Source organism: Capsicum annuum, chromosome 3, assembly GCF_002878395.1.
Source record: "Capsicum annuum cultivar UCD-10X-F1 chromosome 3, UCD10Xv1.1, whole genome shotgun sequence".
Classification (NCBI taxonomy): domain Eukaryota; kingdom Viridiplantae; phylum Streptophyta; class Magnoliopsida; order Solanales; family Solanaceae; genus Capsicum; species Capsicum annuum.
In genome coordinates this window covers 267405906-267432321 of record NC_061113.1, presented here as the reverse complement: position 1 = coordinate 267432321, position 26416 = coordinate 267405906, and positions in this window count along the sequence as shown.

Here is a 26416-nt window from a genome sequence, read left to right as displayed (position 1 = left end):
GAGAATTATAAGTTTTCCAGGGAGCAGAAAGGGGAAGTCAGTTTTCGGTGATCTTAAAATATAACATTTTGCATAACGTACAGGCTGCCAGGAGCATGTCATCATGAACGCGAATCGCACCAGATATTATCAGTCCCAGACCCAACCCTGGGAAGATGTATGCATTATTTGCCAAGATATGAAAGAGAGGAATTTAGTACTAACGTTATATATGAAGTTACTATGTATTTAGAGAAAATGTAGAGCGTGTGTTTTGACAGTACGGACCTGACCAGACATGAACAGTTTCCGCTTGTACTCAACTGGTGCAAATGGACCCCCGCTAGCAAAAATGGCCCGCCCCTGCATGGAATATGGGAAAATTATGCAACCGCGAAAAATCAAAACATCTGTGGACGAGAGAGTGACACCAAATTCACACGTAAAAATGGACTGTCCACTAACTTAATTACATGGCTCCATGTATAAGCCTCTTCAGCAGTACATTCAGACTGTGATGTTGGGTTGGAGAGAGCAAAAATAACCGATTTCTGCATTATTTACCATATAGAACAATAAATTACATTTGGTTAAGTCTTTACTCTTTACCCTAACAGGGTGAACTACAGAATGCAACTTTTCTACAGGAAGGATTTCAAGGAACAAGGAATAGTACCTTATTGAAGGTTGCCATAGCTTGCACCACTTCATTAGTAAACGTCTTCCCAGTGCCAGAAGACCCAATCAAGATGGTTGGCTTAATTAACTGGCACAGAATAATACGAGTTTAGTATAACATATTAAACATGACTAGTGTACAATTTTGTGATGCATGAATGCATTAGTAGTTATCATTCATTTTGTCTCGACATAAAAGTCAAGTAAAAACCATAGTAAAGTAAATTCTAGATAAGCCAGTAGCATGTTCGAACATCTTGCAAAGTATGGATTACCACAAGTTCCAGAGGATTTTTTGGGATACATAATATAAAAAAAAAAGTAAGAATATGCAGTGAGGATAGAATATACTACTAGAGACTTCGTTTCCTAACTTTTGACCTTACAGATTTGCTTATGACCGGAGCTCAAAAGTTCAAGAATACTCATCTTCAAGGTCATTTGGTGTAATTTGCTGGTACCACCCGAGCCAAATTCAGACTTCCAACTTCAATCTTATAATAAATTTAACCAGTTGCTCTGTTCGGTTTCAAATTTGTCAATTAAAGGTCATGTATCACAGAATTGTATATGTGATACATACTTCTGCTAACCTCTGTGATATATACGGATACTTGGAACTACCGCATTTGAACTGGCGCATATAGTTGTCCAGCTTGGATTACAAAAATTAGTAAAAAAGGGTAGAGAAAATCTCAGGGGATATGTTTCCTCCCGCACCAACGTATAAAAGTTTTACAAGTAAAACACAGTTTTACCATGTAATGGGCCTCTGTTTCACCAAACGCCACAGCATATGTAGTAGGATCATCTGCATCATCACCTCGTACCTGCAAATGAGAATATGAGGGAAATAATAATACGACTAAGTAATTTATCAAATTATAAAAGTCTCAGAAAAGGTACATACATCCCAGTGATACTCCCGAACCCAAAGAGTATGAGATTTCCTCATTTTCATCATACATATCCTTCGATAGCTGTCACAATCGACGAAAAGCAACAGAATTTCATTAAATAATATTTATGCCCATTGAACCAACCTTTCCATTTAAAAAAGATGAACTTTCACCTCATTTGGTGCAGGGACCATATATGCCAGAAATTTGTCAGGTTTATCTGCATCTGAGCTTGTAGCCTCAAAGCTTTTCATAATGGCCTGCAAGGTGTATTGCAAATCAAAATTCATGTTCATTAAGATTGCATCCATATATCATAGTGTCATGGAGGTCCGAGGGCAAATGGAATATCATCAATGCTGGTGACACAGACAAATAATTATGTTCACGGACTAGAAGGAATGATACATCAACTCTCTGGCAAAGACCACCAAGATTTTCCAACCCAACAAAAGTTTGGATTGAACATTCTCGCTTTGGTCAATTGATGTTGGACAAGGAGCTGATCACAAAATGATTATAGATGTAAGTTTCGAGAAGATGAATATATGGGGTCTCAGCTTACAATTTTCTTATATGGAAAAGCAAACTTTGCCAATCTTTCTTTCACGTAGCAATTGCTCCTTCACATCTACTGACCAAAGGAGTCTTTCCCTTGGTTAATTAGCCTGGAGAAAATCATTACAAACTTGGAGAAAGTAATTTAGTAAATAATTGATTCATATGCATCACGACAGTTTTGTCCTAGTTGTTGTAGTCTTCTGAGTGAGCAGTTGGAGCTCCATCGAAATTCGCAAGCACAATGGAAGATCATCAATTGCTTTCATAACGTTGGTACAGAGGAGGAACTGATGAAGGAGGTGGCGGAGGAAGAGGAAGAAGGCGGTGAGGGAGGTGGAGGTAGATACATAGAGGCGGAGGTGGTGGTGATGGTGATGGAGTTGGATACAAAGAATCATCAGGAGGCGGAGGAGGAGGAATGTTGTGCTGCATAGATGACGATCCATCATTCCACCGCGAGTACTGGCTTCCCTTGACTGGAATGCCGGTGGAGGAGGAACAAAATTCGACTGAGACGGACTAGACGAAGACCTGGACTCTTTCATTTTAAGGAAGTAAGAAGCCATAGACACTTTTAGACACTCAACGAAAAAACAACGGAAAACTCAACTACTCCCAACAACAGTACATTTGGCATTCACAAAATCAAAGAATTGGGCACCCCACACACAAAAAATTCAGCAAAAAAAAACAGAGGATTGAATTCGAACGAAGAAAACGAACATCACGAAGAAAACGAATTCCGCTTACAAAACTTCGAAATGAAGCCTAAAGGAAAAGCAAACTGAAACAGAAAGGAGGAACAATTTTAGTAGAAGAAGCAAGAGTGAGAGTGGAGACAAATGTTTTGCCAGTTCAGTACCGCTTATAGCAAGTCCGTTGATGTTCTTGAGTTTTGACCAACAAATATTTTTGTATAAGCAATAATAAAATCAAATTCCAACAATGTGATTTCTTTTATACTTTGATTTATTTCAATTTCTTTTCTACTTAATTTATGTGCTATGATTAGTGAGTGCAGAATGGTTTTATTTAATAGATTATTTGATACTTTTTATTTTTGAAATAGAGTTTTTAATGACAACTCAATTTTCCTTGTTGGAAGTCTAACATACTATTTTATTAATTGATTGAGTGTTGTTCCTTATTTACCTTCATATCCAATAAAATGCACATGTGATGAAACCAAGACCAACGATAAATAAAGAAAGAATTATATTATATTAAAACTTAGATTACTTGAAATCGGCTCTTCAGATCATTAGACTTTCAGAAAAAGAAAATGAGTTGCTATTAAAAACTTTTTCTCAAAAATAACAAAATTATCAAATATATCTTCAATTTGTTAAATAAAATCACTCATCGATAACTAATCGTAACACATAATAAATAAGATGAAATTAGTAAAGTGAATCTGATTTTACTATTTGCTTAGCTTTAGTCAAAAAATATATATTGGTCAGAACTCAAAAAATATCAGGTGACTTACTATAAATAGGCAGGATCTTGGATGTTACTGAATTGGTAATAACATTTGTCTCTGCTCTCACCTTGCATCTTCTACTGAACTTACTCCTCCTTTCTTTCTTCAGTCTTCCTTTTGCTTTCAACTTTTTGAAGTGAAAATCATTTTGTTTGTGAATTCTTGTTCACTTTCTTCATGAAATTCAATCCTCTGTTTTTTCCTAAAATTCAATGCTTTGTGTTTTTTTGTTTGTTGAATCTTGGTGTGTGAATGTCAATGTACTTTCTTGAGAATTGAGTTTTTCCTGTTTGTTTCATTGAGTCCCTACAAGTGTCCATGACTTCCTACTTCCTAAAAGAAAGGTGTCCAGGGAAGTGTTTCAGTCGAGTTTTGTTCCTCCACCACCACCATCCCAATCCAGGGGAATTTAGTACTCACGCTGGAATGATGGATTGTCATATACACAGCACAATATTCCTCCATTGCTACCTTCACCTCCTGATGATTCTCTGTATCCACCTCCACCTCCACTCCCTCCCCCCCCACTCCCCACACCAGGATTCTATGCATCCACCTCCACCTCCATCACCGCCTTTTAGGCGGCCTCCTCTCCCCCCACCATCTTTTCTTCATTAGTTCCCCCTCCGTACCAACGTTATGAAAGCAACGCTAGTACAAAAAAAGGGGGATAAAACTATTTAAAAAATTGGACTAAGTCACAATTATGAATATTAACAAATACTGACAATTTCAGTTATCGAAGCAGGGAGATAAACTGACAAATGTAATTACTTTAGTAGAAGAAAAAAATAAAAAAATTCACAAAATGAGCAAAAAAAAGAGAGGAAGATTTGTGTTTTAAGTATAGCTGTTACAAATCAAAAAGCGAAAACAAGTCACATTTTGAGTGCTATATTTCAAACAAAATAGGAGTAAATATTCAAGCAAACACTGTCACGCAAGTAAGAAACAACTATTAAAATATTTTTTGTAGCATAAAATTTTTAGAAAAAAATTAAAATTAATAAGAATGTAGTCTTTCAATCAACAAGAAACGCAAACATAACGGATAAAAGTATAGAACGAGGTTTATAAAATCAGTAGGCGGGAGTTAATGAATCATTATTTATTAATTAATGTGAACTATTTTAATCAGACTTTATTTAACTCAACTAGCTTATTTGACAATCATAAAAAGAATAATTTAATCTAACTTAAGTTTCATAAATCAATTATAATCCATCATTTATTAAATATATAGACATCAAATTATAAGCAGGGTCTTCAATTCATTTTCTCACTTTACTCAAATTGTATAAGGGAAAACATTGGTTTCATGAAATTAAATTTGTATACAATATAACTTCTTCTTTTGTTATATTTGTTTCTATTTTGATCATCTGCGTGTTTTATTTTATACAACACCCAAATGAAAAACATCACTCCATCAATTAATAAAATAGATATGTTAAATAGATATTTATCAAAATCACAGAAGAACAACATTGTCATTCATCTCAGCACAAAAACTATCGTTCAAGTTAACACCAGAAAATGTAAATTTAGTCAAGAATTAAAAAGAGAATGCAAAAAAAGCAGTTTGTAAAGATAAATGAAAAAGAGAATGCAAAAGAAATAGTTTGTAAAGATAAATGACTCTGATACCAGAGTTAGGAATGCCATTTCAGATAAAGTGTTGCATCCTTTTTAATTCTTGACTAAATTTACATTTTCTGGTGCTAACTTGAACGATAGTTTTTTAGACAGAGTGTTGCTTCATTTCAGATAGAGTGTTGCATCATTTTCAATTTCTTCTCTTCTCTTCTCTATCTGAATGCCATTTCAGATAGAGTGTTGCATCATTTCAGATAAATGACTCTGATATTCGATCGCCTGAAAATCAACAATTGAAAATTATTTTTAATAAAGAAGAGAAGACAAAGAGGGAGAGCAAAGAACCAAAGGAAGATTTATCAGGTGACAAGAGTGAAGTAGATAGACAGAGCAAGAAGCTACAAATCCATGGCATAAGAAGGAACACAACCCAAAGAAGCAGACTGACCAACTAGGAGTTTTGCCGACAACAATCCAGCAACATGCTAGAGATGCGACAACTTTTTAGAAAAATGTGGGGAGAAGATTTACCTAAGAGTAGAAGTGTATATATAGTAGGCATTTTCGAACCTTCGCCATTTATGGGGCTCAAATCTTTTTTATTTTTTCCTTTTTTGTGAATTTGGGCTTCTTTCTTTGAATAAAATGCTCTTCGAACCCAAAATTTGAATTTTCAAACCATACAGTATACCACCATCCATACCATATACTATACGCTGATCAAAGTACGCATTATACCACTATCCAATACTAACACCAACTTGTGTATTAACATATTAAACTACGTTGATCAAAATTTTTCTGTACCATATTTCATACGACCTGCTATCAAATTAACTACTAGTGTTATTATAGAAAATTTCCTGTTTCGAATTAAATCATGTGTGAAATTTTTACTGAATTTTTAAATAAAGAAAATTTCATTACATAAGATTTTTGCATTATTTATACGATCCAAATTCAAAAAATGTTACCTTCAATTTTTCACTAATATTGAATCAAATTGAATATTTGGTTTCATCTTGCACACTGTAAAAAGGGTCAAATATAGTTCATTTGAGAAAAAATCCCCAAATTTCTACGGAATTCGATATCTCCTTTGAGAAAAGATTTAGACATCTCATAACACAAGCTAGTCACTGTTATGGATTTTGAAATTTCACGGTAAAAACTTGGTGATGACGTCTGACATGAAATTATGCCTAGTATCTCAAAATTAGTTGGTTTTGAATTTGTCTTCCAAATTTGTGATTTTGAATTTTTATCTTTTAAAATGTGGTCTTGATTTTTTATCCCCGCTAAATAAGTTCTAACTTTTGCTTATAAGGTAAAACTTCTGGTCAATTGTGCAGATTTTTTGGTCTTGAAGTCATGAATCTTAGCCTTATGAATAAGAGTTAGAACGTCCGTCTTATGAGCAAAATTTATTGTATTCTTAATATTTCTTTTTTCATGTGTCATTTAAAAATGACGTGGCATGTCGCGTGCAACCGATTGTATCACACCCATATTAATTGGATGAGAAAAAGGTTTAAAATATTATGTTGTGATGGATTTAAGAGTTTAAATGACAAAAAAATAAGTGAAAATGTCACATTACAAACTCAGACAAATACAAGGTCCATCTGATATTTTACCAACATGCATATTTCTCTCTCCTTTTCATTATCTTATTAGTTGAAATAACAACATACAAAGCTAGAAATAAAACTCAATGAGGACGGGGGAATAAATTAAAGATGTGAAGAAAGCCTTCATACATTTCATAAAGTGTCATTTAAACTCTAATGCTACAGCAAATCCGTCCCTTAGTTATATTATGTTTAAGAAGGAAAAAGGAATTGTGCATTTTGCACATAGCATCTTTTGACGAGTCCCTGCTCTATATATATAGCGAGAGCTTTATTTCACTAGATTGTCTTTTTTCTTTTAACTTACATTGTATTTCTAATTAACAGAGTTACTTTGGGTGACACAACGTTGTCTCAGTTGGTCCAACTTGTCTTGCACACTGCATAAAGTAACAAATTTCGTCACAATCATTTGATTATGTAACACTGCTTAATTGTAATTAGCATAAATAATTAAGCAAATACTATATATGCCATCACCTGAAAATAAATTTCTAGTTTCTTTCTGACTGTTGTATATTCTCTCTTTAATTGCTGAAAAGTTCTCTTGCATCTGCTTCAATTCATGTAGAAAAATATACGAAATAAAATCACACAAGAATATTGATAATGTCTGTGCATTGTATAAGTACGTATATTAGTAATTAAGAACAAGAAAAGTCACTCCAAAGTCCAAATTAATATAAGGATAAATTACACAAATTCCATACTTAAGAGACTATATTACCTAATATCTCTTACTTTCTTAAATTTATATAAAATCCCATTTTTCAACTTTACCGTTGATACATATTAAAAAAAACTCACATCCTATTTTTACCCCTCCATTAACTCATTCAAGATTTTCTTCCCTAAAATATCTCCCTAATTATCAACAATTAAATCATCTTCCTTCCAGATTTTTTCTCTCTATTAATGCTTAAATCATTTTCCTTCCTGATTTTTTCTACTCTATTAATGCATGCAACTTTTTTTTTCCTCTCCTAAAATCTCTCCCATTTTTTTTTTTTAAAAAAAGTCTATTGATACATATATAAATTTATTTAGTTATTCATACATGTTTATTTTTTGAGAAAAAACCCAATTACCCTCCTGAACTATACCCAAAAAGATTATGACACACCTCAACTTAAAGGGGGTCCTATTACCCCGAACTAATTAAAAGTGTAATTTTGACACCCTCAGTGTCTATGTGGCACACACAAGTGCCTACGTGGACACTTCAGTGTGTTGTGCCACGTATGTGTCACGCATGTGCCACGTAGGCACTAAGGGTGTCAAAATTACACTTTTAAATAGTTCAGGCGTAATAGGACCCCCTTTAAGTTGAAGTGTGCCATAGCCTTTTTGGGTATAGTTCAGGGGGGTAATTGGGTATTATCTCTTATTTTTTAATGGTGATTCATATGAATGATAAATATGATATCAGTATATGAGTATTATGGTGTATCATACGATAGATACATTTTGTATGATTTTAACGGTTGATACATATGATATTAATGGGTGATACATATTGTATTATGGTGATTCATATGGTAGATACAATTATTTATTTCAATTATTGAGTGATTCATATGATATTAATGGGTGATATATATGATATTATGGTGATTTATATGGTAAATACAATTATTTATTTCAATTATTGGTTGGTTCATAAATATAGTATTTTGGTGATTCATATAGTAGATACAATTATTTATTTCAATTATTGGGTGATTCATCTATATGATATTATTGTGATTCATATGGTAGATACAATTATTTATTTCAACTATTGGGTGATATATATATGGTATTATGGGTGATCCATATGTTATTAATGAAAGATAATGGTGTAGTCAGTGTAGGAAACAAAAGTAATAATATTTTTTTAAAAAAAACTAAAAATAGAATTGAAACATAATTAAAATTAAATTTAAAAGGAAGACTAAAATTAAAGAAGAAAAAAAGAGAAAAAAAACAAACATATTTTTGATAATTAAAGACGAAAAAAGAAAAACATAATTAAAACACCTAAATTAAATCTAAAAAGGAGAAAAATTAGATATCTTTCCTTAAGTAAAAGAATACAATGAATAAAAGAGAATCTATTATTTCCTTAAATAAATATCTTATTAGTTTCAAATGTATCACTTTTTATATGTATCACCATATAACATATGTATCACATTTCAAAAAATCGAAATAAAATGTAATTAATAAAATAATCAAAATTTATATAATACCACTTAAAGATTCAAGAATTTAGGTAAGTTATCCTTAATATAATAAACATGCAATGCATCCCTTGATTCCTCCTGACAGACAGCCCACTTAAAATAAAGCATAGTTAAAAGACATGTTTGAGCAACAAAAATTGATTCTATCAATTTGTTCCTTAATAGCTTCGAATATTTGATGAAAAGCTTAGCAGTAATTAGGAGATGGAATTAATATTTCATAAAATTACATTAGTATAATATATTAAACATGATTAATTAATGTACAATTTTGTGATGCATGAATAGCAATGATTCTTTTTGTCTCGACATAAAAGTCAACAAGTAAAGAATCATATAAAAGTAAATTATAGATAAGCCAATAGCATGTTCGAGCATCTTGGAAAGCATGGATTACCACAAGTTCCAGAGGATTTTTGGGGACATATAATATTAAAAAAAGTAAGAATATGCAGTGGGGATAAAATATATTAAATTTCATTTCGGAAAAAGATTTGCTTAATTATGACCAAAGCTCAAAAATTCAAGAAGTACTCTTTTCAAGGTCATTTGGTGTAATTTGCTGGTTATATTTACCACACGAGCCAAAGCCTACGTGCTTCTTCTACCTCTCATAATAATCAGTACTTTTTAACTCTACAATTTTTTAAAAATTACTATCATGGAGTTTGAATTTTACAGTTGAAATTTCATAATGATGTTCTGGCCATGTTATGGAACTTTGACATTTAAATGTTGATACTAATTCATAATAATTTCTATACCGACTGAGATTAGAATTTTCTTTTACACTATTTAGTGATCTAAAAAATTATTCAGATAAGGCATATGATTATACCATGTTACAACATATCGAATTATGTTGTAGAAAGTTAAATCACTATACCATTAATGTGTGTGTGTGTATATATATATATATATATAAGTGAAGATTCAAATGAAAATTACCCTTCCACATTTCCTGCTCTACAATATTCCATGAAATGTGTACATTCAGTTGTAACCTTCTTGGCTCCAATGCTGCATACAATTAGTCAGGAAAAAAAAACGTTACTTATTTTGTATTAGTTAACTAGATGGTGACAAATTTGTGCAAGCACGAACCCAATAAAAAACGAGTTAGTAGTAAAGATAATTATAATTCAATTATAATTTTTTAAAATTATAACTTAGTTAATTCAAATAACATTTGTTATAGGCTAAGGGTTGAGCTTTAGCTTAATTGGTGAGTTCCCCATCTTCTAAAGATATATATATAAAAAAAAAAAGGTTCAAATTTCATTAGTAGTCTTTTATCTTATTCTCTGCATGTCTTCAAATTTAATAAAAAATAATTTTTTTAAAAATAATAAACTTATTATCTGAATTTAATGTACTAAACTATTTGCATTTAATTACTTCTTATCTCCATTGTTAGGAGAATTCTTCAACCATAAATAAAAAAGCAAGAAGGCTAACTTAATTAATGTGGTTAATTTTTAAAAAATAGATAGATAATTTAAATATGGTGATAACTTACTACACCCTTGTTCAGAAATAATTTTCATGTTTCACTTGTCAAAAATTATTTAGAGTCATGTCCTCAGTAAGCTGAAGTAGCCGCATGTCATGTCTAATCACTTCTCTCCAGTATTTTTTGATTTACCTCTCCCCCTCCTGAAACCATCCAAAGCTAGCCTCTCACACCTATGAACTGGGGCATCCGTGCCCTTCCTCATCACATGCCTAAATCATCTCAGCCTTCTTTCCCGCATCGTGTCCTCCACCGAAGCCACTCCCTCCTTCTCCCGGATAATCTCATTCCTAACTCTATCCCCTCTAGTAAGTCCACACATCCAACGCAATATTCTCATTTCCGCTACCTTCAATTTTTTAATGTGGGAGCTCTTGACTGGCCAACACTCTGCACCATACAGCATGGCCGGACGAACTGCCACTTTGTAGAACTTGCCTTTAAGCTTTAAGAGCACCCTCTTATCACATAACACTCCCGAGGCGAGCCTCCACTTCATCCAATCTGCTCCAATACGTTTAGAGACATCCTCATCAATCTCGTCATTTCCCTGAATCATAGATCCAAGATACTTAAAATTATACCTCTTACAAACATCCTGGGAATCCAACCTCACCACCACTCCCTCCTCTTGCTCCAAGCACTAAACTTGCATTCCATATACTCTGTCTTGGACCTACTCAACCTGAACCCCTTTGACTCGAGAGTTTGCCTCCAAACCTCTAATTTTTCATTCACCCTCCTTCGCGTCTCATCAATTAACACCACATCATCTGCAAATAACATACACCATGACACCTCATCTTGAATACTCCGCATCAACACTTCTATCACAAGTGTGAACAAAAATGGTCTGAGAGTCGATCCCTGATGCAACCCTGTCTCTACCGAAAAATATTCTGAGTCTCCTCCCGCCGTTCTCTCCCTATTTTTTCCTCCGTCGAACATGTCCTTAATAGCTCTGATGTACACCGCCGGGACCCCTCTCACATCCATGCATCTTCAAAGAACCTCCCTCAGGACTTTGTCATAAGCCTTCTCCAGGCCGATGAACACCATGTGTAAATCCCTTCTCCTTTCCCTATACTGCTCCACTGATATTCTCACCAGGTGGATTGCCTATGTCTTCGAGCGACCAGGCATAAAACCAAACTGATTTTTCGAAATGGACACGACCCTCCTCAATCTCCGCTCAACCACTCTCTCCCAAATCTTTATAGTAGAACTCAATAACTTAATACCCCTATAGTTGTTGCAACTCTAAATGTCAATCTTGTTTTTATATAACGGAATCATCGTACTCTATCTCCAAGCCTCAGGTATTTTCATAAACTTAAAAATGTCGTTAAACAAATCAGTCAACCACCTTAAACCCGCTCTACCAATAAAATTCCAAAAATCCACCAAAATTTTGTTAGGCCCCGTCGCCCTACCCCTCCGCATCCTACGAATAGCCTCTCTGACCTCCTCAACCCTAATATGTCTACAGTTACCGAAATCTTGATTTTTCTTCGAGTGCTCCTGCACCTCTAGCTCAATATTTCTGTCCTCCTCCTCATTCAATAAGCTAAGAAAATACTCCTGTCATCTTTTCTTAATGTGGACGTCCTTCACCAAAACTCTCTTATGCTCCCCCTTAATGTACTTCACTTAATCGAGGTCACGACCCTTTCGTTCCCTAACTTTAGCCAGCCTATATAGTCTCTTTTCCCCATCTTTCTCCTCTAACCCCGCATACAGGCTCTCAAACGTTGTTGTCTTAGCAGCCGTAACTTCTAACTTAGCCTCCTACCTTGCTACTTTGTACACTTCCCTATTCACCCGTTTCTCCTCTTTATTTTTACTCTAAAAAAACTTAACATACGCCCTCTTCTTACTCTCCACTTTCTTTTTAACTTCTTCATTCCATCACCAGTCCCCCGTATGTCGTCTTGCCCGACCCATCAAAACACCCAACACTACTCTAGCAGTCTCCGTGATGCAGCTGGCAACCTATTCCACGCAATATCCACGTCCTCCCTGCACTCCCACACCCCCATTCCCGCCACCTTCTCCCCTATCTCCAGCACGATAATAAGCGTCAAGCCTCTTACTTAATTCTAGAACGACCCTCCCCGACCCTTCTTTTCTTGCTCTTCTTGATAATCATGTCCATCACCAGACGCCCGTGCTGGGTCAAAAGATACTCACTTGAAATGACTTTACAGACCCTACAGAAGGCCTGATCCCCATTCCTAAGTAGCGAAAAGTCAATATGAGTTTTTGCTATCGCGCTTCGGAAGATAATTAGGTGATCCTCCTTCTTCGAAAAACTCAAATTCACAACCACCATCCCAAAGGCCCTCGCGAACTCCAACAGAGTAGCTCCCTCCTTATTTCTATCACTGAAAATAAAATCTCCATGCACATCGTCATAGCCTCCCGACAGAACCCAATGTGCCCATTGAAGTCCCCTGCTATGACAATCTTCTTCGAGCTAGGCACATTTTGCACCACCTCGTCCAAATCCTCCCAAAAACTCGCTTTCACCTCCTCATCCAAGCCCATCTGTGGCGTATAAACACTACACACATGCAGTGTAAACCCTCCAATGACCAACTTAATCATCATCAGCCTATCACTGACCCTCTTGACCTTCACTACCTGCCCTCTAAGATCCTCGTCCACTGGACGCCTCTCACTCCCAGCGTACCACAACTTGTACCCATCCACATCCCTAGACTTAGACCCTACCCACTTAGTCTCCTGAACACACGCAATATTAATCCTCCTCTTCTTAAGAATCTTCACTAGCTCAACGGACTTACCCTGAAGGGTCCCTATGTTCTAAGACCCTACCCTCAACCTATCCTCTCTAGCCTCTCTCCTACCTCTACCACCCCTCACTATACCATCCCTACCTCCCGGCCTCGACCTCACACCCACCCCTGTCCTTCCTACTATACCCACTCCCAAAATAACCCCCTGCCCCAACCCCTTCAGACATGACCCTACTCCACCATCAACCCCCAAAGCCACTACTCAAGGATCTACACAGAACCCTAAACAGACAGCAAACTAACTGTCATACCCTATTTTTACCTGAGGTCAAAACGAGCACGACGTTATGGACTCTAAATGAATTAAAGTTTGCACAGAGTCGCCACCTAATTTTTAAGGAAAAATAGGAAACCTATTCATTTATTAACATGTATTATTTGTATTTTTTTAGTCTGCAAAAAACCAATTGAGATTCTAGGTAAGGGTTCAAATTATTCCGAAGGGAAGGGGTTAGACATCCTTCAGGATCCACAAATGTGGTACCCGACTAGACTTAATTTTTCAAAGAGGGAGGAGGTATAAAAAATAATGTAAAAGTGTATGTATTAAATATAAATAAATGTTTAAAACTATGTAAAGGTATATGTATATTAAATATATAACTAAAACACATTATTATGAAACACAGGTAAAAGATATGTATATAAAATGTATAAATTACATGTGAAAAGAAAAGTATTTTATGACATGTATGATAAGAAGTGTATCTTGATATGCAATGAAGAGAAAAAGTATTTACAAATAATATTTTTACTTGATTTAAAAATTTATGAAAAACGTAAATATTTATTTGAACAGAAAAGATCACAATGTTTATGATGTCAAAGTATGTAAACTAATTGATTAACTTAATTATTTTATGTAAATATTAATGGCCTAAGTTTTGCCGAAAAGTGATAAAATTATGTAAATGAAGAATATCCCGGCCCGACACCCAAAAGTAAAGTTTTCACTATTTTGTTACTTGTACAAGTGTAAGAATAAAAATACAAAAAATAAAGTTTTTACAAAAAATAAAATTTTTCTTGGAGCATTCCTAGCGAATATTCCAATAACTTGTATAAGCACTTGTAAAAAAAATGTTAGTAACAAATAAATAATTATTAAAATAAATTGAATAAGTATGTGTGTAGATAAGTGGTTAAAAATATTTTTTTTTGTTGAAAGTGGTCTCAGATAAAGCCATGGCTGCGAAATGATTGCTCAATTAATTGGCCGTCCTAAATCATTTTGCTACGAAGTGGTTGCTCAATTTATTGGCCGTCCTAAATCGTCTTGCCAAATATGAATTGTGAAATCTTGTGTTCTTATAAAGTTTTATTATCGCCCAAAAAATATTTTTTATTACGTATTTGTATACGTAAAGTCCGTCTTTTATTTACGGAGGCCTCAAATGAATAATAATTTTTTTTCATCGACCACGATAGTATTTGTTCGTTATCAGTGTATGTCCAAAAATGAGTATAGGAAGATAAATTCCATCTAAACCATCTCAAACGTGTCAAACACAATAAAACAACAGCCAAAACAAAAGTGATCCCAAAATAAGCAAATTAATGAAAACATGTAAAGCAATGCTCAAAAGGGAGCTTGGCCGAAAATTCAAAGCCACAAGATCGGAGACCACAAAAGCTATTAAAGGCGTTACTTCAACGGTGTTCTCCGGAGCAACGCTGGAAAATGTGATTACAACCAAATCTGGCTAGTTCTTGATTAGCAAAATGAAATGGGGAGTAAAGGAGGGGGGCTGCCGCGATGTGGTGTTGGCGCGGTTGGAGCTCAAAGCTCGCCGGCCATCAACTCCAGCGAACTAGCGGCACAACAAATGAAGAAGAAGAGGGCGTCAGTGATGGTGACTCGCCGGTTGGATTCTCCGGCGATGTGGCTGTCGGAGAATGGATAAACTGTTAATGTTTTAGATCTATAGAGAAAGTAAAAGCTTAAATTAAAAAAATTATGTAGTAGGCATCTGTGTATAGATTTTTTCATGTGTGTTTGTCTTGGTGTTTTGTAATGTTTATGTGTGTTTTGTAAAAAGAAATAAAGATTTTTTCTGCCAGTGTCTTCGTTCAAGTCACCTTAATGTGAGAATAACATCCCTGATATATAATATGTGTGTATATCCGTTGGAGCGCATTTTCTGTGTGTGTAAATGTGTCCATTAAAAATTGATTGTTGCAAAAGATGAGAAATATCAAAATTCAAGATTTTCTTTTGATTTCTTTTTTACTTTTCAAAGATCATGATTATTGGTTATGTAAAAAAAATAAAGAGAAAGAAAATGTGTGTCTTTTTTTGGTTTGTATTTAAGAGAGAGAAAAAATATGTGTGGGTGTATGAAAATGTGTATGTAGAGAGAAAAAATGAATAAAATTGTCTTCCATCCTTGCCTATTTATAATAAAATTAGGCACTCCTATTATCCAATGGATAAACGGGTGTCCCCTCTTTTTATAATAGCACATCCTTTAGTTCTTAAGATATTGACCAGAGGATGTTCATCCTTTTGACCAATGGATAGAGTTATTGTCCAAAGGGTAGTGTCATTGAGTGGTCATTGTCAGATGTGACAAGACAATATGAGTGGTCATTGTCGGACGTGACAAGACATTATTGTATAGTCATTGTCGGATGTGATAAGACATCAAATTATTATACTGTACAAAAATAATTGATCCGACTCAGCATTTGCAGACTGTAAAATATAGATGTTGAATGAAAAAATGTAAAGAATATTAAAATTATCAAAATATAATTAATTTAAAAATACTTTAAAATATATATATATATATATATATATATATATATATATATATAACGTCATGTCGTGCACGTGTGCGAGTGATTGTAAAATGTTAAAAACGATAATGAATTGATAAAAATCCTAAAATTAGAAAAATTATTAATAAATTATAAAAAATAAAAATATGACAAAAAATTGATTAAAACCCTAAAGAAAGGATAATTATCAATAATTTATCAAACAATTATAAAAAGATGTGAATATTATGCTTCGTGCCCTTTAACGAACAAAAATCCTGAAGACGTTAATTTTAGCCACGGAGAGCAAAAATTGGGTGTCAACAGTTGCCCCTTTTCATTTGAGGACGATGTAGAAGTCTTCAAATAAAAATGTTGACGTGTAGCCAATTTTGTTCGACAAAAATGATTTGAAGAAAATTCGATCGAACTCCAATTTAAAGTTACCTACATACCTCGAGTTGTATGAGGATCAGGTCAATGTAGTTCAAAAAATTTGAGCAAATCGCCCTGTTGTTAAGGGTGAGAGATCATGCGAAATGATTATTGGGAGAAGGACTAATTGGAAACAAAAGTGTTATTTTCGATGCCCCTTTTAAAATTGGCCCTGTGAGATGCTGGAGATGCAAGATTGTGTACTTGCTGGGGAGAAAGAATGATTACGGTTGTGACGATCGAACTTTGCATAGAGATTTCTAAATATCTCGAGTGTTACGAGAATCAGGTCATTGTAATTCGAATCATAGCAATTTCAAAATTTGCCTCAGTGTAGAGTTCTGGTGACACTAGGTTCCTTCAAGGATGACAACAAATATTTTAACATGAATGGAATGAATATGGGTGCTTGTTCCAAAATTGACTGTTTGGGTAGCTAGAAATGAGTAGATGTTGGATAGCAATATTTGCTGGGGACTTTGAGAGAAAAAAGAGATTGCAAATTTTCAAAGATTGCCCCAATATTGGATTAAGAAGATATTGAGTAATGATAATAAGGATTATAAAAATGAGAGTTTTGGGTCGAGTTGAGTTGAGTTTCTTCGCCGAAATTCCTGACATAACTAGGGATCCCTGATATTCCGCTAGCTTGGCCCAGTTTGCTGCTAAGAGGATAGTTCCACGTTGTACTACATGTTCTAGTATTTGTAGACACCTAATTTCGTACCTCCCCGTTGTCGTTTTTACCCATTCTTATTTTATCCTACCGTGTACCCTCACCCATGTTATTATACCCTCACAAAAATACAAAAAATAAATAAATAATAAAATAACAAATCCTATCCTAACTAACTCTATCTTATCCTAACAACCTACCCAATCAAAATAAACCAAACCACCCCATACCCTACCCCACCTACCCTACCCCAATACCCACCTTACAATATATACACACATACTCTCACGTAAAAGAGGGGGAGGAGAACCCAAAAAAACAAAAAAAGAAACAGAGCAGATCTCCAAAATTTTTTCTTCTTCCATTTCCATCATCTTCTTAACCTCACACCATTAACACACACTTGACATCATTGAAATTCGCACATCACACACACAGTAGAGAATTTCACGCACACACACTTACGCACACAGTAGCACCCGTAAAAAGAAGAGAAAAATCATGAGAATCGGGGAGCTGATCGGAAATAGAGGAGAGAAGAAGAGTGAACGACCCTTGGTTTGGTTTTCCGGCTACGTACTCGCTGGATTAGCCACCGGAAATACACTGCCAGCCACCCTCATCCCTGTTTCCGGTTGATTCTATCAAAAAAATCCCTCCGTCCAACTGTCCAGGTCAGTTTTGGCAAAACAGTTCGAAAAGAAATCGACCAAAACCCCTGATGTAGACTCGTTCCCGTCCATTTCCATCGGAAAACGACCACGATATTGAAACGACGTTCGGGTTGGGGTTCCGTCTTGTTTATCGTTGTTGTTGGTTCAAAATCCGTTTGGTCGACGTTCGGGTTGGGGTTTCCGTCTTGTCTTGTCGTCGTTGTTGGTTGGAAAAATCCGTTTGGTCGACGTTGGGGTTGGGGGTTTCCGTTTTGTCTTGTCGTCGTTGTTGGTTCGAATCCGGCGAAGTCAGCCAGAAATCGATCGAAACAGTAGCTAGGAGGTGAGAAATAGGTTCGGGCTTATCTTCGTAGTTGGTTCAAAATCCGGTTAGTCGACGCTCAGATTCTGAGTTGTTTTTGTCTGTTTACGCAATTCCGAGCTAATCGTAACTTGAGCATTATTATTTCCTGTTCCAATTTTCCACGCCGAGTTCAGATTCGGGAAGATTAGTGATTGAGGTTCTCCGTTCGAGTATTTTGGTCTTCGAATTTCTTTATTATCGACAAGGATCAGTTTCATTAAGGTCCATTTCTTCTACCGATCTTTACTTTATTGATGTTGTGGGTATGGATGATTTATTAGTTGCGTGTTTAGTTTGAATCTTCGTTGTTTGTGTTGTGTTTGATGTTGGTTTCGGATTATGAGATGTGATTGAAAAATTGAAGCATGCACTAATCATGGGTTTAAAGGAAATTCGGGGCGCGAGTTAAAAATTGTTAAAGTGAGTTAGGATTAATTTTGATTTGATTCGTCATTATTGTTACTTTCACGTCTAATTATCAATTTCGTGATAGTATCATGGTAAGTCAGGTGGGTAGGCAATCGTAGGTTCGGGTAGGCAAGTTTAGGATTGGTGTAGTGTTGGAATGATTGAAATGTTTGTTGAATGTCTTGTTTATCGTATTTGGAAAGTGTATTTATTTAACCGGGGAATGCCCCGAGGTAATTTGTATTTACTCACCGGGGAATGCCCCAAAGAATTTTGTACGCTAAGGATGTTCGTGATCAAGGCCCGAGGCATCGGGTAAAGCATGGTTTAGGACTAGTGTAGGTTATTTCAGTATTTTTATTTCGGGTTGTAATAATTGGACGGGACTTCACATTTTTGTTTTGTTCTGTTATTGTTTGACTATTTTGTGTGCTTTTGTGTGGTTTGTACATTTCATAATGCCAAAATAGTTGATACACTCTACCCAAGCGACCGTGGTTGAACCACGGGATCGAGGGGTGCCTAACACCTTCCCCTCGGTCAACAGAATTCCTTAGCCGAAATCTCTGTTCGCAAACCAGTTTAAGAGTCAAATGGTTTCGAAAAGGATTTTCCAAAGGTGACTTGGCACACCAGATTATGCCAAGTGGCGACTCTGAATAAAAAATGCAAATAATCTTTTTCCAAAACAAATTCTCATTTCTTGACACTTAAATAATAAAGTCCTTTCGAACTTTAAAATATACATTTTTTTGGAGTACGTAAAAAGGGGGTGTGACAGTATTGTCTCTGTTTTTTAAGGCAATCCACCTGGCGGGGTGATAACTGAAATGTAAATAACCTCCGTCGGCTAAGCAGTTGATGAAATATAAATAGCCTCCATCGGCTTAAATTTAAATAGCCTCCATCGGCTGAGCAATTGCTGAAATGTAAATAGCCTTCGTCAGTTGAAATATAAATGGCCTCCGCCAGATGAAATGTAAATAGCCTCCGCCGACTGAAATGTAAATAGACTCCGCCGGCTGAAATGTAAATTGCCTCCGTCGGCTGAAATGCTTGTTGAGGAAGTGAAAGTTGCATTATATGCCCTATTGTTGGGGGGCGTACCCTATCCTATTGTTCGGGGCGGACTTGCCTTGTCCTATTATTCGGGGCGAACTGCCCTGTCCTATTGTTCGGGGCGGACTACCCTATCCTATTATTCGGGGCGGACTTCCCTGTGTTATGTTAGGGTTTTGTAAACATCTGTTTGTGCGTGATGACCGAGTCTTAATGGGGATATCCCTTTAATGCGACCTGTAAGAAAATCAAGAAATTTCTTTTAGAGTTAGAAAGTATTAGTGAATGAATTGATAAAACCTGGCTTCCTAGCTTGTGATAGAGATGTGATGTTGAGTTTCTGATGGAATATTGTAAGTTACTTGACACGTGCCTCCTTGAGCATTATTATGACCTGTAAGATTCAAGAAGATTCTTTAATGTCTTGGAATAATTATGGATAAATTGACGATACCTGGATTCTCAGCTTGTGATGGTGAGGCAGTATTTAGGCTTCCAAGATGTTTGAACTTTTGTTGTAGCGATGTTGTACTTGCGCTTAAAGAAAGTTTCTTAGTTTCGGGAGGGGATGTTGATTTTGTGTTGATTGAGAACTCGTCCTAGCAGCTATCTCGCCCTTCAATCTTTCGACAATCAGTAATCTATTCAGGATTTGGAGTAGTGACACAAGTAATCTATTCAGGATTTGGAGTAGTGACACTTCCTAACTCCACATAATGTGCTTATACTAGTATGTTTTGTGGTGGGAGCTTTCTTCATCTTGATCTTCACTTTCGGACTTCCATCAAAGTGACGTGGTTGTTGTGGCTTGAGATGATAAATGAAATTTGAAAAGATGTAAAAGATTATGTTGTTGATATAACCGAGCCTGACTTAAGCTGCCTACATATCCTATAATAGGAATCAAGTCAAAATGTAGTTTCGTGTGAGGAAAATCAAGAAAAATTTGGCCACAAAGGTGGGTATGTGGAGAATTTTAAGGTTGATAATCATGAGCTTGCTTTGGAAAGCTCATTTGGCCATTTCCTGAAGCGGTGCCTCTTATGTATGAGTCTTCAACATCTTATGGCTTTTTCTTGTGCTAATGAGTAACATCAAAGAATTTCTTAATTTGAGTGATGCTTTTGTAAGTTATTGGAGTCGATCAAGCATTGAGATTTTCAACTCAATGTCGGTTCCTTCATGTCATGGTTTTAAGTGGAAGGGTAGTGAATGCATTGTATAAGCTACCTTCATATGTAGTCTCGCTAACTTGCATTTTGATGAAAGCAAGAGGCTTGGGTACATGCGCGAGTCTTCTCTGCATGAATTCTGAATATTTCTTGGGCGCCTCATTGATAGTCTCCTTATCTTGTGGGTGTCTTCGTATATGAAATCTTTTGGGGTCCACTATAGTCGTCCTTTCGTGTATCTGTTTGAAAAGAAATAACTTGCAACAACAGACACAACAACCTTTTTGGTTGTTGCATAATCATTTGCCAGTTGAAAATGTCTTTAAAGTGGGGTGCCCATTTTGGACACCGATGACACTTTATGCAGAAGGGTTCCTGCGATCGTGTAACTTTGTGTTGATGTGGTAACCCTTTTAAGTCACCCATAATGCTTATGGAATGATGACCTCTCTGGTTATTGCCAATAATTCTTCGCATACAATCTCAGGTAAGTCTTGCGCATCTTGGTATCAATACGACTTATAGATTCCTCTTGAACCGTCAATCTTTGTATTATTTTGCGCATTATTTGATGTTGGATACGAGGCGACTTATACATATCCTTTGAATTGCCAGCCTTTAGGTAATCCTGCACATTATCTGACTTTGGATAAGAGATAATTTACAGATATCCCTCCAATTGCTAGCTTTCAGGTGTTCCTGCACATCATCCAACCTTGGACACAATATGACTTATAGATATCTCTCAAATTGTTAATCCTTGGGTAATCCTGCACATAATTGATCTTGGATATGACATGACTTATAGAGGACCCTTGGACATACCAATTGATGATCTCGCATATTCTCCGGTAAGGATTTAGTTGCGACTTATGGATAAACTTCGGACTATCAATTTTTAGGTAACCTTGCATACTATCCAGTTAGGATGTTATTGCGACTTACGAATGACCTATGGACTATCAATTCAGAGGTAATCTTGCACACTATCTTATTTCAAATAATATGACTTATAGATGATCCTCAAATTAGTGACTTAAAGACGAATCATGTGCTTTTAATAAATTCAGATGCTGATTCATAGGATGATGAGATATCCTCGACGCCAACGTATGCTATCTCATGTGTCAACAAATATTGAATGTTGATATCCTCGATTGATGTATTAGTCATAATCCAAGCTTGAACATTTTTAAGCATATTTTAGAAATCCTCCTGAAGATTTGGTTGACCTTCTTATGACTGAAGTAACGAGTGTTTGATCCTGCGCTGATCGTCGATGTGATTTTAGTGCATTTGGATTGATATTATCTTTTAATAATATTTGTAGAGAAGATATTTGGTTAAGTGGTGGGAGTGTCTTTGGTATTGGCCCTTGGTGCATTTCTTCAAAATTATAGATAGGTTGTCCCCTGTTTATATCTTGCAACTTTTGCGATGACTTGCGTTGTTTGGTACAAATCAACCTTGGTCGTAATATTTCCAAGTTGAACGTCCTAGCCTTCGTTGACTTTTGAAGCGTTCATCAAAATTTTGCCCCAGTCTCTTGGAGAGATTTTCTCGACGATTCTTCGTTGCGTATCTTGGGATAGTCTTGATGGATCGTTTTGGGTTTTCTATATACCGTCGCGTTCAAGTTTCGCTCGTCGTTAGGGATAATAGATTTTTGTATTATAAAGGGATCGAGCCTTATATAGGCTGCCTACGTATCCCGCCGAGGGAAATCAGGTCACACGTAGTTCCAATTACAAAAGGGATTAATGATTCTACTTAAGTACGACCGAACCCGATGAGGATTGCCTATGTATCTCACCATGAGAAATTAGGTCAGAACGTAGTTCTGTTACATGAAATTAGAGGAGATCCTATGCCTTCAAATATAGGACTCTATTTATTATCTCTGAGTCGATCAACTTGGATTTGTCTATATCGTATTCCCGCTAAAGTTAGCGCTTTTCTGTAGAGTGATTTATATAAAGGCCCCGCTAGCTCGACGAGGAGGATGGTGTCTCTCACGTCATATACACTCCTCTATTTTCTTAATTGGGCACCGAATCATTATTTACGTTTGGTTGGTCTTCGACACATTGGATTGCCCCAGCCTTGATCAATTACTCAATTCTATGCCTTAACCTATTACAATCGCCAGTATGGTGCCCCGAAACTCCAGAGTGGAAAGCACATCGCTTTGTTTCATCGAACCATTTAGGTAATGGATTAGGAATCTTCACCAACTCCGATCACAATAAATTTGCAGCTCTCAGTCTCTCAAAAAGTGTCAATGGTTCAATAAGTTGAGTGCAGTTTCGATTGCGCTTACCCTTCGAATTTTGTCTTAGCACAAAAGGTGTCGGATTTTGATAAACTGACAATTGGATTGGTACGCATGGTTGTGGTGGATTTAGGTATGTGGGAGCTTGGGTTTGAAGGTAATTTTGTTGGATACTATAGGCATGATGAAATGTATGATTCGATATTTGCATCAGTTCATTATCAAGACTTTGAAATGATTGGGATGATTCAGGTATTGAATGGTGTGGTATCATAACAAATATTTCTTCTTCATTCTCCTCCTTGGCTCCTTCAATGGACTCTAACTGAGTAGACTTGCTCGAGTTATTTGCCGACTTAATCTTTCCAGAGTTAATCGCCTCTTTTATAAAATTCCCCATTTTGACATAATCAGCAAACTTCTACCCCAATGTGGACATTATCCTTTCAAAATAGACACCCTTTTGACTGCGGATAAAATACTTCGTTAATTCACTTTCATCCATTGGTGGTTGAACCTTTTTCGCCTCAGACCTCCATCACCAAGCATATTCCTGGAAGGATTCAGAGGACTTCTTTTGTATATTGATGCGGGAAAGTCAATTAGGTACAATTTGTGTATAAACTTGAAACGATTCATAAAGTCTTTAGCCATGTCGCTCCATTTACGCCAATGGCGAGGGTCTTGTTTGGTGTACCAAGCGAGAGCCTCACCAGACAAACTTCTAATGAACAACTTCATTATGAGCTTCTCATTTTTTCCAATTCTTACCAATTTATCACAGTACGCTCTTAAATGAGTATGAGGATCCCCGGTTCCATCAAACAAGTCAAACTTAGGTGGCTTGAACCCGATTGGAAAATCAACATCTGGATAGATATATTAATCTTCGTAGTCCAAATGATTACTGACTTAAGTTTCTTGGAGGTGTTTCATTGCTTCTTTTAGATTACGAAGCTCATTTATGATTTTGTCATTCCCCTCTTTTTGTCCTTGTACTTATCGGAAGCCTACCATTAGTAGGTACGGTGAAAATGGGTGTCTCAGTCATGCACATTGGAGAAATATATTATTCTTGAAAGGTAGCGTAATTTGTTCGTTGAATATCACGAGCAGATGTGACAATAGTTGGATGTGGGGTGCAATAAGGAAATTTATAGGAGGTGATGAGTATGAACGGGGATGAGGGATTTTTTAAACCAACAGTCGTTGTGGGAGGTTGTACTGACTGATAGAGTTTAGGTATTGGAGTTTCTAGCGATAGAAAATTAGGAGGGCGTGGCAGAGTAGGCATGGATGGATGTGTGGGATCATTTCCTTGGTGTAGTTCTCCTTTTAACGTCTCGAGTTGTTGCTCCAAAAGAAGCATACGTTCATTATCTTGTCTTTTGAAAATTCCTGATATGTTTGCCAGCGTTGGAACACTTCTGGTCGGGTCGACGGTATTGGTGTTCATTATATAGTTTAAGTCGGCTAGTTCTATCGATCAACAAAATCAACCTCTATCGGGGAATAATGCAAGCACAAATAAAAGTTTAAGAGTTAGTTCATGTCGATGGACAAGCACATTCAGACAAAGTCGAGTAAGCGTATCTTATATTGTGGAGCCTCATTTTGCCAGAGGTAGGCCTTCGTCCAAACAAACTGATATAGTCACATCTAGATTTTGACACATTTTGGATTTAGAACAATTTTAAGTTTTATTGAAGAGGGAATGTATCCAACAAGGGTGGATAAAAGAGGCCTATATAGTCGATAAGAATTGATAGAAGCGGGCTAAAATGATGTCTTTAAAAGAGTATCTCAAGTCTCATTATTGATGAATGAGGATCTTGTGGTAGAGATATTGAACGGAGGAGAAGTATCGACAATGCCTCACGCACATTGGCTGGAAAGAGTTAGAAGTGGGTGAAGATGAACAATATTCCACATTCATTGTTTTGAAGAAGGGTGTCAAATAATTGTAGAGTTTTGAATAATATTCTACGTCCGTTGACTAGAAAAAAGAATCAAACATTGGAAGAATGCTTGACGACATTCCAGTCTAGTTTGGATCAAAAAAGAAAAAGTTAGACGTAGGTGGAGTTTTTAGTGACATTCCTATCTGCGGACTTGAAGAGAAAGTCGAACGAAAGCAAAGCATTTTCAGAACACTCGGCTTTCATGGACTCTGAGAAAGATATTTGTGAAACGGAGTTTTAACAACACTCTGTATTCGTGAAAATGGTGTCAAATATTGGCGAGTTTGGGTTGTACTTTATGTCTATTGACATGAAAATGATTTCGAATGAAGGAAGAGTAAAAGAAGGCCAATTTGATTGTTCGGAATCCATTAATGTTCGATTTCTGGATTATCTGAATCAGTTCTAACATAAAATATGTTATAAAGGTTTCATAACCTTCTGAAGAAAGGGTGGCTTCCTAGTTGCGAAGACGATACCTTGGACCGTCTCGCCTAAGGTATATGCAATATGACCTATTACTAGAGTAGGATTTTTTCCTAAATGTTCAAGAGTGGACTGAATATTTGCGATAAGGTGCACTAACCTAACTGCACCGACTCTGAAAGTAAGGAATCCAAAGAAGGTTCGGAGGAGTGTAGTACACCCCTCGCGTGTACCACAGTGTGTGAAATGTGTACGGCCAAAGACTCGATAGAAAAATGCAAGTGATAAAGCAGTAACAAGTAGTGTTATTCAAACAAATAGGGAACACAAGTTTGGATTTGGCTTGCGTCCTTTCACACATAGCATGATATAAAAATATGTAAAACAAATAACATACAAAAGCATAAAAATCCTAAACTAAGCATGATAAAAAAAATGTAAAGAATTTATGAGCAAATTCACATAATTTGCAGTGTAATAGGTAAAGAATTTAATCATATACAAAAAATGTAAAAATACCTCCCTCGATTGAAAATTGAGTCGATCATGGTTAGAACGTTCCTCCTCCCCAGCAGAGTCGTCATCCTGTCATACCCTATTTTTACCTGAGGTCAAAACGAGCATGACGTTATGGACTCTAAATGAATTAAAGTTTGCACAGAGTCGCCACCTAATTTTTAAGGAAAAATAGGAAACCTATTCATTTATTAACATGTATGATTTGTATATTTTAAGTCTGTGAAAAACCAATTAAGATTCTAGGTAATGGTTCAAATTATCCCAAAGGGAAGGGGTTAGGCATCCTTCAGGATCCACAAATGTGGTACCCGACTAGACTTAATTTTT